Source organism: Myotis davidii, unplaced genomic scaffold, assembly GCF_000327345.1.
Source record: "Myotis davidii unplaced genomic scaffold, ASM32734v1 scaffold205, whole genome shotgun sequence".
Taxonomy (NCBI): domain Eukaryota; kingdom Metazoa; phylum Chordata; class Mammalia; order Chiroptera; family Vespertilionidae; genus Myotis; species Myotis davidii.
Window position 1 is genome coordinate 1,499,225 of NW_006297573.1, and position 11,582 is coordinate 1,510,806.

At 42.5% G+C, this 11,582-nt stretch overlaps 1 pseudogene; it reads left to right on the top strand.

Moving 5' to 3' along the window:
• The first annotated feature begins 10,223 nt into the window (after window positions 1-10,223).
• LOC102768858 lies at window positions 10,224-10,629 on the top strand (annotated as a pseudogene).
• The last annotated feature ends 953 nt before the right edge of the window (window positions 10,630-11,582 follow it).

An 11,582-nucleotide genomic window follows, 5' to 3' on the forward strand; every position in this document is an offset into this window, starting at 1 on the left:
GAGCCTACAACCCAGGCATGTGCCCTTGACTGGAATCGAACCCAGGACCCTTCAGTCCCCAGGCCAACGCTCTATCCACTGAGCTAAACCAGCTAGGGCTTATACGTTACTTTAGAATCTAACAGCTGCACAAAATGCAATTTCCATTGTGAATTCTGCCTTACCAAGGTTGTTCTTGGAATGAAATAATATGTGTTAAAGTGCTTTGCAAAAATTCATGGTGTTATAAAATGTAAAATGTTTCTGTCTGCTGGACAAACTTGGCCAGGAATTTCATTTAAATTGTTTCTTTCTGAGTTTTCACACCCAAAGTGAATTGTAGCTGAAAACAGAACAACAATCACATCAGTAATAATGATAGGAGCTAAGAAGATTAATTGACCACTAGCCATGGGTCAGGAAAGGTGTTTAGCACTTAAAGTGCATTATCTCTATCAGATACTACTTTGAGAGATGTTCTTCCTCTTAGATTTCTACCCTCCAGGCCTTCCTAGGGGTATGCCAGTTTCAAATATTATATATACTTCCCGGGAAGCCTTCGCATTATTTGTGTGTGTTTTGTCTGTGTGTTTGTGTGTACTCATTATTTTTTCTTCTTATACAGCTGAATTTAATAACTAAGAAGTGCTAGGTGGGAAAATACTTATTTCCTACCCAACTTGTTTCCATGGGGAGAAATTTTCATTAGAGGACATGTGAGCCTTTCTCTCCTACTCCTTCCTCCCCTGAGGGAGGGAGGATGGTTTATGTGATTGGTGAGTTTGTAGAGGGAACAGGGAGGGCATTTGTGCATCAGCCACTCCTGCAAGTCTTGGACCTGCCTACTTGCAGAGCGGTTGCATTGATTTTCAGCCGCTGCCATGCCATGGCCTTAGAATGTGCTCTGTACTGTGGTTGACGTTGGAAACTGCTTTTTGCTGCCTGTGACTGGTAAGTAAGTCTGACTAATTCAGCAACTATTAGCAAGTCCACTTGGTTGTACGTTATTTATTTTAGCTTTCATTAGAAATCGAGCTAATAGGTCTTGTCTCTGCTTCTCAATTGGTTCTACATGTAGAAGGGAAAGAAAAGGCTTATGAATTAAACTACTTACAAGCCTAACAAGAGGCAATAAGGTAAGGGAGTGGTTATGAGCACAGGAGAGGAAATGAGATGGCCTAATTTCAAGTTCTGGCTTTGTCCCTTATCAGCTATGTTACCTTGTGCCAGTTACTTAAACTCTTTGTTTTAGTTACCTAATCTGTAAAATGGGGACAATAATAGTACCTACCCTCATAGAGCTGGTGAGAGGATTAAATGAATTAATAAATGTAAAGTGTCTATAGTAGTCTTGGGTGTGGAATAAGAAGTCAGCAAATGTTAGCTTTTTGTATTATTGTATTAATACTTACCATTCAAGGATACAGTCTAAACATTTGGAAATAATTTGCAAATTCATCTTCTAATTTCCCTCCTTAAAAATGCTGATTCCCTGATTATGAGCACGGAGGCTTTCTACTGTGCTCTGAACTTAGTAATTCAGTCTTTTTTCTCCCTTTTTCTCTACTTGCTATCATCTGCAGGAATGAGACTCACAGTGACATTCCTTGGGGATACTTTTAAGTTTTTCCAGGAGGATTTTAGGCCAATCCACTGGGATCATTCTTACTTAAGAGTCCCATAGTACTTTGCCTATCCTATACAATTTAACAATTAAATGTGTGCTGTCATATGTAATGGGTGCTGAATAGGGCAGATTTTTTTTTTTTTTAAGACAAAATAACAGAATCACCCAAAGGGCTCTTTTTAGGGTGTAAATATGTTACTGTAATATTTGAGGGAGAGTGTTTAACATTTTATTAGGAAAATTTCAGAGAGGACACAGACAAAGGGTGATGAAGGTCTGGGGTGGGCTAGAAGAGGTCAAAGGGGGGAAAAGGGAACATATATAATACTTTCAACTATAAAGATTAAAAAAAAAGAACATATATGCTTAGCCCCTGGATACAGACAATAGTGTGATGAGGGCCAAGAAGGGGAGGGGCTGGGTGGAAGTGGGCAAGGGGGCAGTGGGTAATGAGAGACATCTGCATTAGTGTCAATGATAAACATTTTAAATAACAAATAAAATGACAAAGAAAATTTCATACAGAAAAGTTGAAAGAATTTTGCAACAAACATTTGTATACTCATCATTCTACCATTAAAATTTTAATACTAGAGGCCCAGTGCATGAAATTCATGCATGGGCGGGGGGGGGGGCGGGGTCCCTCAGCCCAGCCTGTGCCCTCTCCCAATCTGGGACCCCTTAGGGGATGTTCGACTGCTGGTTTAGGCCCAGTCCCTGCAGTCAGACATCCCTCTCGCAATCTGGGACCCCTTGCTCCTAACCAACCACCTGCTCTCTCCTTACTGCTCAGGTCACTGCTCCTTAGCGCTGCCACAGAGGTGGGAGAGGCTCCCGTCACCGCCACTGCATTTGCTAGCCGTGAGCCCAGCTTCTGGCTGAGCAGTGCTCCTTCCGTGGGAGTGCACTGACCACCAGGTGGCAGCTCCTGTGCCTAGCATCTGCCCCCTAGTGGTCAGTGAGCATCATAGCAACTGGTCGTTCCAATCATTCTGGTCATTCTGCCATTCCAGTCGCTTAGGCTTTTATACATATAGCTACCTGTTTTATCACATAATTGGTCCAGCTATCCATCCTTTGCTCTATCCATCAGTTTATTTTACTTCTCTGATGCATTTCAAAGTCTAGTGTGGCAGTAATCTTTTGAAATGCCAACCTTTGATTTTTTTCCTTGGAATTTCCTGCAACTCCTTGATTTCCTCTCAGAGAAGTAGAAGCAGTGCATGGTGAACAGGGTCTGGAGCCTGAACACCTGGGCTTGAAACCCAGCCCTCCCACTTACTGCCTATGTGACCTGTGTAACCTTACTGTTTCTTAGTGTCCTCATCTCTAACAAGAGGATGATAATAGTACCCACCTCATGAAGTTGTTGTGGAAATACATGTAAAGTGGTTAAAACAGTGCTTGGCCAGCAAACACCTGTACTTGTAAAGTATTAACTTGTGTTAGGCAGTTAACACCTATTAACTCATTTAATTCTCACCAAACACCATGAGGTACCATTATTATAAAATACTAGAGGCCTGGTGCACTGATTCGTGCACTGGTGGGGTCCCTCAGCCTGGCCTGTGGGGATCGGGCCAAAACCAGCTCTCCGACATCCCCTGAGGTGTCCCGGATTGTGAGAGGGCTCAGGCCAGGCCGAGGGACCCCCACAGGTGCACAATTGGGGCCGGGGAGGAACAGAGGGAGGGCTCCAGGGCGTGTCCGGCCTGTCTCATCCAGTCCCAATCAGCTGGACCCCAGCAGCAAGCTAACCTACTAGTCAGAGCATCTGCTCCCTGGTGGTCAGTGCGCGTCACAGTGAGTGGTCAAATGATCGAATGGTCGGACACTTAGCATATTAGGCTTTTATAATATAGGATAATGAATATTAGCTATTATATTTGGTATAGCAGAAATCATAGAGAAATAAAGCCTCTGCTTAGTTTTTGATTTTTTTAAAAGAGGCATTATGAAGTTCATGGCAAAAAGATTACTTTAGTAATTACTTTGAAAGAAACACTGGGCTCTTTGCCTATCAAAAGCCTAAGTATTGAGGGGAAAGTTGATGTCATTTAACAGTTGATTTTGGAACAAAAGATAAAGAGTCTCACCTGCCCAAATTATGTAAAATTTCCTAGGTTCTGGCAGGGGAAATGAAAAGAAACCAGGAAGAAGATGATGAGGGTATCTGGGGCCTGCCCTTAGCCAGGCTGATTCCCAGAGTTGGGATAAATATCCCTCTGGATAGATTTGGGGATTTGAAAGCAGAGGAGAATTGTGCTTTCTGTGAAATTTTTTGGGTTCTTCAATGCCATCTTTCTCTCTCTTTATTTTATTTTATTTTTTAAAATATATTTTATTGATTTTTTTAACAGAGAGTAAGGGAGAGGGATAGAGAGTTAGAAACATTGATGAGAGAGAAGCATGAATAAGCTATATAAAAGTAATTCAGACATATTATTTTCTAATTGTCTTTGTATAACCATTGTAACCACAGAACCAGCTCAAAATGGCCCTCTCCTATGTGACAAAGTGCTGAGTTGCTTTGCAGGGACAGCAGACCAGAACCACGAGCCCTGCAGCCAAAGCATGCTCAGAGGAGAGAAGTTCGGCCTTTGGTTGCCCAGGAACCCAAACCACACCTCCCCACACCCCCCTGCAATGGAACCAAAGAACCAGGGCATAACTGGGATGGCACACTTTCAGAAGCCCAAGGGTCTGTTGTCTAGGAAGTTCCAGTGTTGACACCCCTTTCCCATAAATGGCCAAGTTCCTCCCATTAAAACGTGCCCCACTAGCACTTCTTCATACCTGTCTCCCCAGCCCCTTAAAAACTCTTAACCTAGCCCAGTGAGCAAGATAGATTTGCGGCACCATTAGGTCTCCCATCTTCTCCATTGGTGCCTTCTAGATCAATAAACCTTCCCTACTCCAAACGCTGACATGTGGAATTTGGCTGTTCAAAGTCTCAGGCACATGAACAGGGTTTTGGTAACACTTTATTTACCACAGGAAATTGAAAATCACTGTAATAAGTATAAGCAATAAGGAGTGGTAGTGAAGAGCACAGGTTCAGAAGCCAGACTATTTGGGTTTGAAGCCTAGCCTTGCCCCTTACTAGCTGTGTGATATTGGACCCGTTCCACTTTTTCATCTGCAAAATGGGAATTGAAGAAGTTCTCACCTAACAAGATGGTGTTGAGGATGAAATTAGTGAATACATGTGAAGGGCTTATAAAAGTTCCTGGCATATAGAAGGCATTCAAGAATTGTTAGGTGGCTCTGGCTTGGTAGCTCAGTTGGTTAGGGCATCATCCTGATACGCTAAGTTTTTGGATTTGATCCCCGATCAGGGCACATACGAGAGGCAATCAATGAATGCATAAATAAGTGGAACAACAAATCGACATTTTGCTCTCTTCTCCCTCCCTTGTCTTATAAGAAGAGATTGACAGTGATTCAACAGAAATTCATAACCCCCTCCTGATGCATGGAGGAAAGGTCATCTGAGGACACAGAAGGTGGCCATCTACAAGCCAGGAAGAAACTTCTCACCAGGAACACACCCCGCTGGACCTTGATCTGGGACTTCTGGCCTCCAGTATTGTGAGGAAATACATTTCTGTTGTTTAAGCTACCCAGCCTGTGGTATTTTGTTATAACAATCCGAGCAGACTGAGACAGATTATTAATTAATGAGTACCAAAAAACTGAGGAAAGCGCTTAGAGTTGTGTTCATTTGCCAAAGAATGGGCAGGCACCGTCACCCAAGTTTTCTTACCCCATCACTCCCTACACAAAGGTACCTGATGATGGAACAGAGTGGTGAAGTAGAAAAAAGACCTGACTTCTTGGCCCAGCCCTGCCCCTCATCAACTGAGTGACTTGGGGCAAGTCTTTATACCTCTCCATGCCTCCGTTTTCTCCTCAATATAGAATGAGGTGTAGGAGATGAATATATTTATTCTGTATAATTGAGTTACATGTTTGGATCAATGACAAGGCTGGGATGAAGGGGAAGCAGCAATATAGAGCAGAGACCGAGAGCTTAAAAGGCAAAGTAGTTGTAATCAGAAGCAACTGCCGTCGAAATAAGCCCCTAGGTCTTTTCTGAGACGTTGGGAAGGGCGTTGGATTTTCCACAGGAGGTGGGGTGGGAGTTCGAGTCAATTTTACTAGGTCTTACGAAGCAGGGAGATCTTGGCTGATATTGGATTATGAAGAGGGGGTTTTTTGTTTTTTAATCTTTATTGTGAAAAATATTGCATATGCCCTTCTCTTCCCCCCATTGACCCCTTCTAGCCCGAACCCTCCACCCCAGGCCTTCACAATATGCATACAAGTTCTTTGGTTGACCACTTCCCACCCACTCACCCTCCCCCGCCTTCCCTCTAGATTTCTGCTGTCTGTTCTATGCGTATGAACAGGTTTTGACTACTGCTCTCTAAATTAGCTTCCAGCTTTTGGGTTCTAGAATTTAATGACTACAGGGGGTGAGGAAAGGAGCAGGATGGGCAGATGAGAGTGCATTTATGCTAAAACTGAAATTAAATATATTATTGATCTCCAAATTCCCCTTAATTTCTGCAAGCTACAGGAGTTTGTCTTCTTTCACATACATATTTCTCTACCTGCCCTTGATGTTCATTTTAACTTAACTGGAGTGTCTTGTCTGGGTCCTCAGCATTCCCTACAATAGCCCTGGCCCTGCAGGACACCAGAGGCAATGCTGTCCCCTTTCACTTTACCTGTCATCCACATTCGCAAGCTACACATTAGATTATAACTAGACCTCTCAGATAAACCTTGACTTCCAGCTCTGACACTACAATGTGCCTTTGAACAAGTTGCTTAAACAGTCTATGCTACCAGCCATTTTATTTTCTAATATATTAGGTTAACTAAAATAAACACCTAATATGGCTGTTGAGAGGATTAAATGAGATCGCGCTTGTAAACTCCCTCCACATTTTAAGGAGCTTGGAACAAGAACCATGCCATCTTTTTTTGCTCTCATGCCAGGCTAGTAACAAGTGCTCAGCGGCTGTTTTTTGAATGAATGAAAACGGCTTAGCCTGGTGCCTGGAACATAGTAAGTGCTCAAGAAAAGAACACATGCATCACCTTCTCTAGGGGTCTTCAGTCGCTTTTGCCTGCCCAGTGTCTATTTGTGCATTTTCTAGTAGCAAAACCTCCCGTTTCCTTTGTGAAAGTTCCCCTCCCTCATTCTCAGTTCTCATGAGTCTCGTGGGGCTGACCCCATGTCTGTGTTCCACAAATTGGTACGTGGCCCAGGCTTGGCCCAATTTAGGGCCAATGAGAGTCAGGCCAGGTCTTTTTCTGGACCTAATGTGAGAGACACTCTCTTTCCATCTAGGTTGCCAAGTTGGTAAAAGGTAAGCGTGAAGCTACCGGTGGCTTTCTCGTTCCATGTGGGAAGAATCTGCCCAGAAATAAAGCCACGAGAAAGAAAAGCAGACCTGAGGGATGGAGGGAAAATGATTCCTGATGCTGTCCCTTAGCATCTGGGTCCAGCCACAAGTGAGCTCTATAGACAGAAAGGGACACTGTGATTGGAAGGGTCAGGCTCTCAAACAGACCAAGGCAGTCTAGCTAATCAGAATCGTGGTAAGCAGAAGTAAGTGAGGAAAGACTTCTGGACAGGCAGGAGGAGACAGCTAAGTAGAGATGGAAATGATGAATATGAATTAGCCAGGTGAAAGTGGGTGGCATAAGGATTGGTATGTGTGAGAGAGGGTAGAAAGGAAAAAGAATTTAGGAAGGAAAAAATAATGGCTCAAAGGCAAAACAGTATGGTGCTTACAGGGAATACAGCATGACCAAAGCATGCAAAGCACTTCTCCAAACACAGTCTCAACCCAACATGCTAAATCTTGCCCAGTGAAAGCAATGGACCAGTTAGAATGTGTTCAGCTGCAAGGAAATGAAAACCTGACTAATGGTGACGTAAACAATGAAGACATTTAATTATTGACAGGTAGGCAGGCAACCCAGGGCTGGTACTGTGAATCTATGATGTCATCTACAATCTCGGCTTTTCCCATCCTTCTGTTTCACCATTATCAGCTTTGGGTCATTATGCATATTACTTTTGGTAGAAGAAATAAAGGTCCCCCTCCCCCGCAAAGAGGTCCACATTCCACATACTCAGAACCTGTGAATATATTATTTCACATGGCAAAAGGGATTTTGTAGACACGATTTAGTTGAGAATCTTGAGATGGAAAGATGACCCTGATGTATCCAGGTGACCCTGACTTATCACGTAGTCACAGAGTCCTTACATGAGGGAGGCAGGGGAGTCAGAGTCAGGGAAGGAAATGCATTGACAAGCAGAGGTCGGAGAAACAGAGAGATGTGAAGATGTTATGCTGCTGGTTTTGAAGATGGAGGAAGGGGCCATGAGCCAAGGGATGCAGGCAGCCTTTCAAAGCTGGGAAAGTTCTGACCTCTAGAACTCTAATGTAATAAATTTGTTTCATAAATCACTAAGTTTGTGGTAATGTGGCAATAGAAAACGAATACATTATCTATGGTTTCAAGATGGCTGTCAGAGTTCCAGGTCTCACTTTCATATCAAATACAGGAAGAGAGGTAAAGATTAAAAGGACAGAACATGCTGCATCTATCCCTTCTTTCAGAAAAGCACTCTTTCCCAGGTGACCTACCAGCTGCTTTCTCCCTCCCTCCCCCCACATGTCATTGACCAAAGCATAGATGCAATGACCACTTCTAGCTGCAAGAGAGGCTAGAAAACATATCACATTCCAGTCTCATGTGTTTTGTAGATGGGTTAACTCGTAGTTAAGGAAAGCATTCGAGGGTTGTGCTGAGGTGTAAAAGCTGGGGGTATTTGAGTGAAGATGTCTTACATGTGGGACAATTAGGGTTGGGCTCAGCCAGGCAGTTCTCTGGGTCTTCTCTCAGTCACAGTCATCCAGTGACTGGGTAAGACAGGAATGATCTAAGATGGACTCAGGGTCTGGCTGCTGATGTTGGCTGTCATCTGACCCATTTGTCTCCAGCATAGCTTCAGCTTCTTTTTGTTGTTGTTAATCCTCACCTGAGGATATTTTTCCTTTGATTTTTAGAGAGTGGAAGAGAGGAGGAAAGACAGAGAGAGAAAGAAAAATATCAATGTGAAAGAAACATCGATTGGTTGTCTCCCGCACGTGCCCCAACCAGAACCAGCCCCGACCAGGGCCCAGAATCCAGCCTGCAACCAAGGTACATGCTCTTGACTGGAATCAAACTCAGGACCCTTTAGTACATGGGTTGATGTTCTATCCACTGAGCCAAACCAGGTAGGGCAGCTTCAGCTTTCGGATATGATGTCTGTATTCAAAGAAAACAAGAGCTGAAGCTTCAAGGCCTTCTGAGGCCCAGACTCTAGAGAAACTCATACAACAGCACTTGGGCCACATTCATTACTTAAAGAAAGTCCCAAGGCCAGCTCAGATCCAAGGACTGAGGAAAGTCTTCACCTCTTACTGAGAGAAGCTGCAAAAAATTGTGGCCATTTTATTTTATATTAAAAAATTTGTTTTTATTAATTTTAGAGAGAGAAAGGGGGAGAGGGAGAGAGAAACATCGATGTGAGATAAGAGTAAGGAGAGAGAGAGAGGGAAGAAGGGAGAGAGAGAGAGGGAGAGAAACAATGATTTATTATTCCACATACTTATGCATGCATTGGTTGATTCTTGTATGTGCCCTGACCCAGGATTGAATCCACAACCTTGGCGTATGGGGAGGACACTCTAACCAACTGAGCTACCTGGCCAGAGCTGTGTCCATTTTAAATCTACCACATGCACACATTACTTTTTCCAATAAAAGGCTACTTAGTTAAAAAATAAGTATTAATGTTATTTGTAATACATTTATAGGACTTTAAGAATTGGTGGAACTTTGCAGATTATCTACTACAAACCCCTCCAGTTTCCTAAGTAAGAAAACCGAGGTCAGAAAGATAAAGTGTCTTAGATAAAGTAACAGTCAGTACCTAGTAGTAGCATCAGGATTAGAACCACTGACTTCCAGTTTTGTGCTCTTAAATCCACAGTAGTGGCTTAAAGCCACAGTAACCTTTTGCAAACAAAGCTTATTCCTGATTTGGTGTCAAAAGAACTTGACAATTTTGCAGCCTTACTGCTCTTGTAGTTAAGAACTGTAAAGGTTACATCCCAACCAAGTAAAGAAAAGACTATAGAAAGAATTCAGGCAATTCTGAGAAAAGTAAAATGGGAGTTTGAATGATCAAGTTTATCTAGTTTCAGTGCACCATTAAAAAAAAAGAAGAGCCGAAACCGGTTCGGCTCAGTGGATAGAGCGTCGGTCTGTGGACTGAAAGATCCCAGGTTCGATTCCGGACAAGGGCATGTACCTGAGTTGCGGGCACATCCCCAGTGGGAGATGTGCAGGAGGCAGCTGATCAATGTTTCTCTCTCATTGATGTTTCTGACTCTCTATCTCTCTCCCTTCCTCTCTGTAAAAAATCAATAAAATATATTTAAAAAAAGAAGAAGAAGAAGAAAGAAACCTAGCCTTCGTGTATTTGTAGAATACAGAATTGATCAAGTCACAAATAACTTAGTCAAAATCACTTTATAAAATGTTCAGCTGGTGGCCGTGCAGGACGGGGAGCTCAGTGGCAGATGAGATCGCCAAGGCTTAGGCGACCTGGCCTGGCGTTGACACAATCTTCAGGAAGATCATTCTCAAGGACATCCCAGCAAAAATCACTTTTGGGGAAGACCAGTGCCATACTTTCTATGACATTTCCCCTCAAGCGCCAACACACTTTCTGTGAAGCATATATCCCAGATTTCTGTAGCAGAAGATGATGATGAAAGTCTTTTTGAACATTTAATGATTGTTGGCAAGAAATGTGCTGCTGATCTGGGCCTGAAGAGGGGTTATCAAATTGTGGTGAATGAAGGCGCCGATAGGGACAGTCTGTCTGTCATGTTCATCTTCATGTTCTTGGAAGTCAGCAAATAAAGCGGCCTCTTGGTTAAGCATGTTCTAAGGATAATTTTCCTTTCTCTACGCAATATGTTAAGCAGTACACTTATTTTTGCCTGTGTATAGACAGATTGAGAAATAATTTTGAAAAACCCATACATAATAAAATACATTGTTGCATGGTCTGAAATAAAGAGTTCAAATGAGTCTGGAAGATTTTTCCTTTTGGGACATTTTAAAAAATCAAATATACTGTCAAATTTATTAAAATTATTTTTGTTGGTCCCACTGGGAATTGAGCAGTTCTCCAGCAGCTCTTCTTAGTCTTTAACTAATATAGTCTTCATTATAACTGATTGGTTAATGAATTTTTAAATTAATTCAGGAAATGTTTATTGTAAACCCACTGGTTCAAAATACTGTGCTGAAAATTGTAAAGGATATAGAAAAGAATAAGACATATACTCTCCTCTTAAGAAGCTTAACATCTAGTTGCAGGCCAGTATGAGTATAACTAACTACAACACGAGGAGGAATGAATTAGATGAGGTATTAGCTACAGGAGGTATTAGCAAAGTGGAATGAGAGTATAGAAGGATGATTATAGTAATGCCAACTAGGCAGAATGGGAAGGTCTATATCATTTGTGGCAGGAAGGAAAAAGAACCAAATAAAAATTTTCTTCTAAATTTAGAGTGGTTAGTAGAATTTCCTCACGGAAAGTTAAAGTTGAAAAGGCTTAAATGCTTAGGATGCATGTCTGAGCTATTGAGAACCCTCAGAAAAGATCATCTTTTACCCCCACTTAACGGGATCTTTTTGGTACAGATAGTTCTGAATGAAACAATTCTTTTAGCTCAGACCAGTGTGGCTCAGTTGCTTGTGCATCATCAGGTGCACTAAAAGGTTGCCAGTTCCATTCCTGGTCAGGGCACATGCCCTGGTTGCTCAATGTTTCTCTCTCTCTCTTTCGCTTCCCCTCTCTCTAAAATTCAATAAAAAAGTG